Source organism: Crocodylus porosus, unplaced genomic scaffold, assembly GCF_001723895.1.
Source record: "Crocodylus porosus isolate Cpor-Errol unplaced genomic scaffold, CroPor_comp1, whole genome shotgun sequence".
Classification (NCBI taxonomy): domain Eukaryota; kingdom Metazoa; phylum Chordata; order Crocodylia; family Crocodylidae; genus Crocodylus; species Crocodylus porosus.
In genome coordinates this window covers 20,460,658-20,464,578 of record NW_017728950.1, presented here as the reverse complement: position 1 = coordinate 20,464,578, position 3,921 = coordinate 20,460,658, and positions in this window count along the sequence as shown.

The following is a 3,921-nucleotide window of genomic DNA, read 5'->3' as shown; positions in this document are numbered from 1 at the left end:
TGGAACATGCCAGCCCACTGAACGCCATCTCATTACTGCAGCATGATGCATTGCCACCAGTCCTGGCTGGCACGGCTGGCTCAGAGGCTCTGGGGGATAGTGGAATGGGGGGTGACAGTGGTCCCAGTGGTGGCATCCTGGAGCCTGTGGTCACCATGGCTGGCAGTAGCAGCTGTGTGGCAGTGGGGTTCCCAGAAGGCCATGTGCCAGTTGTCCAGCAGACAGGTAGAGTGGGTGGGGCAGTGGGGTGGTGCAAGGTATCTGAGCACCAGGTGCTCAGAATGGTGGTGGGTGAGCAGGACAGTGAGGAGTGAGGAGTGGGAGACCTTGTCTCTGGGCATCAGGGCCAGAAGCTGAGGCAGCTAGGGCTGAGAAGTGCAGCCATGGCTGAAGGAGAGCTGGCACATGTGGCCTGTGTCTCTGTCATGCTGCTTCTCTGACACAGGAAGCACCTGCCCAGAGGTCACAGTGTGGAGGGTGTGCTTTTAAGATGGTTGCTTTGGCAGCTGGCTCTGGCTTCAGCATGACTGCCAAGTGCTGGCAGCCATGTGGCCAGAGGCTGGAGCTCCCCCCAGTGGCCACAGGGGCACATGGTAGGGCTGGAGTAACTTGGGATTGAAGTTAGTTCCAAGTCCCAACACGTGTAGACATCTGCCAAAAAATGCTTAATGAGCATTTGTGTAATGCACATTAAATTTAAGTGTGCTTAAATTCATGTATAGACACACCCTTATGGTTGTAACTGTTATCATATTTGGTGCAAACCAGACTTATCTGCTTTTTAAGATGAACCAAAAAAGGCACAGAACAATTGTGTACACATACTGCATTGCAATGGAGTGATCCTTGAATGTGCTGATCCTTGGCCACCAAAACAAACATCCCAGCATGTCTTGGGGGCAAGTAGTGTCTATAGGTTCCTGCGGATTCCTCAGGGCAATGAATAGTGCCCATTGGCTGGTTGGCTGGTTGGAAGTGGGTCAGGCTACCTTTGTGGACTGCTAATTTTGTGACCCAATTTGGGATTATGGCCTACAGTTTTGAAACTACTGCTCTGCAGCCTTGGCTAATGAAATCTTTCACAGGCTGTTTGGATGCCTGTGAGGAATTTTTCAGCTACTACCTCAGCCATTGCTGAACAGCTGTGGAGTGTGCTTTTGAGTGCTTCAGGGACCACTGAATGTCAGCGGCTACTACGTGACTCGAGTCATAATCTCTACCTGTGTCCTGAATAACATCTCTGAGGTGAAGGGCGACGCTATTCCAGAGCCACAAGCAGTGGACCTAGAATGCTCCACAGATCCCATGGGTGTTGCCTCTGGAGATCAACTATGAGCACTGCTTCTACTGGAGGCTCTGGCAAGCCATTTCACAATACTCTGGCAGGAGGGGCAGAGCAGTGCCGTGGTGGAAGGGGATCTTGGAATGTGCATGTCCTTTGTGCTATTAAACAGTTGACATGTATTGAGTGTTGTGGTATCTGTTTCCCTGAACCATTATGCCGTTCAATCCTAGTAAATGTTGTTTCCTGCTAAACTCTTGAAAGCTGCTGAAAGCTGCTGTGGTCACTATGTTAGTGCTGGTGGTGGAGGGAGAGCTGCAAGCTTTGGGATGGCATGTTGTGTACCATGGATACTGGATTGGGTGGGGATGGGGCTCCTGACCTGGAACAGAGCCTGGCTGATGGGCCATTTGAGAAACTGGTGCTGTATTCCTTTTCAGTAGGGTGATGCTGGTAGTTGGTGGGAAGATAGCTAGATAGAGAGGTGGTTGTTGGTAGTGAGTTTAAGAAGCATTGGGGAGTGTGGAATGGAAGTGGGATGGGATCAATAGTAGCTGGGCTGGCTGTGTACTATAGTTCATGTGGGGTGAGAGGAGAGGAGTATTCTTGGCTTGGAACAGAGCCCAGGGGATGGTTGTTAGGCAGATGGTTGCTGATTAGGGAAGATGTGAAGCAAAGCCAGGCAGCTTTCTTCCTACCCAGATGAGCAAGGGGAATCACAGGTCTCATTTAAAAGTGGTGTGGCAGGGCACTTGGGGTGTCTGCCACTTTGAGAGGTCAGGCAGCCTGCAAAGCCACTGGCAGGTGTGGGCCAGAGCTGATTGGGAGCTAGCTGGCCCAGGGAGCTGTCAGGTGAGGCTAAGCCTGATGGGGTGAGTCACCCGGTGCTGAAGGGAGTCACCTGGCTGCAGAGGAGGGCTGGGCTTACAGCAGCTATAAGCCCAGGCCCTGAGAGAAACCAGAGAGTAAGCTCTTGGACCCCACTGAGTGAGCATCACCTCAGCAGAAGTGCTGCAGCTCTGGAGCACCAGCACAGAGAGGACAGCAGTCTGGAGGGTTGGGTAGGAGCTAAGGTGGTTCCTAGGGACCCAGGATGAGGCCCAGGCCATGCCAGAGGCCAAGGGCAAGAGCCTAAGAGACAGTGGACCCAAGAGTACGTGTGTGCTGGTAGGCTGGAGAACTGACCCCAGCAGAATCTTGCTTGTCTGCTAGCAGGGTCAGGGCCCAGAGAAGGGCTGGAGGCAGCCACAGCGGGAGACTGCTGGAGCCAGAGAGGGGCCTGGAGCTCTCAGCTCACCTGAGTCAGGGCCAGGGACTAGGAGAGGCCAAAAGTACAGGTGTGGCCACGGCCAGAAAGGTTGGGGGATCAGGGTCCTGCAGCCCAGAATTACGATGGCCAAGCCAGGGCTGTCTGAAGAATAGAACGGCCCTGGTGAGAAAGTGGAAGAGATGATCCAGAGAGTCTCACTGGCCTGGCAATGCGACCAGGGCCCAGGGAAGGGGCCAAAGGCCAGAGGCAGCCACAGCAGGAGACTACCAGAGCCAGAGAGGGACCATTGGTCCAAGGCAGGACCAGGACCTGGGATAGGCCAAAGGTCCAGGTAGGGCCACTGTCAGAGAGGAATGGGTCAGAGAAACTGAGGCCCAGAATGTGGATGGCTGGGACAGAGTCATCAGATGTAGACGAGGGTCCAAGACAGTGCCAAGACAAAGGAACCCAGAGATAGGAGAGCCAGGGCCAGAGGTAGCCTGAAAGAAGGGGAGAGCAGAGCCCAGAAGGGAGCTGTATGATCCAGTGAGATCAGGGCTCAGAAAGAGAGAGAGCTAGGGCCAAGGGACCCCAAAGGGGTGACATCAGAAAGAGCTTCCAGCCAGGGACCCATCCAGGGACCAAGGAAGAGTAGGAGTCAATGGTCCAGAGGCCCAGAGTGGGGCCTAGAGAGAGAGTGACAACAGAGGGGGCCCAGAGGCCCAGACAGGGGCTGGGGCAGACCAGGACCAGAAGGGTTCTGAAGCCCAAGGAAGGGCTCAGACTGAGTGCAACTGGAAGAGTCCAGCAACCCCAGTGAGTGACCAGGAATAATGTAGTGGGACGGGAAGGGTCTTGTAGCTTAGTGAGAGTCCTGGAGTGAGGCCCAGTGAGGCCCAATGAGAGGTCATATGAGAGACCAAGGGGTCCAGCAGCCCAGAGAAGGGTCAAGAGTGAGACTGGGGGGGGGGGCGAAACAGGTTGGCAGCCTAGACAAGGACTGACCAAGCGGCTGAGAGGTCTGAGGACTCATGAAGGGGCCAAGTAAGGGACCAAGGGGTTTGGCAGCCCAGAGGGGAGTTAGAATGTGTGTGCGTGTGCGTGTGTGTGTGTGTTGTTTACTTGCTGAACAAGTTTGTAGTCACATCTGAAAAGGTTCACACTGTGGTTACACAAAAATAGGCTGAAAATGGCCAAGTATGGCCTCAGGATACATCATCACTGAAGCCAGGTCACTGCCAGCACCTTGCCTTGAGTTGGTTCTTGGCTGATAAAATGCTAACTATGCATGAGGTGGACCAACTCCTACACTTCAGGAAATAAAGCTTGGAGAATGTTTAATTCCTGGTTGACCACATGTATCCTGACATTTTCTGTACATATGCAGCTA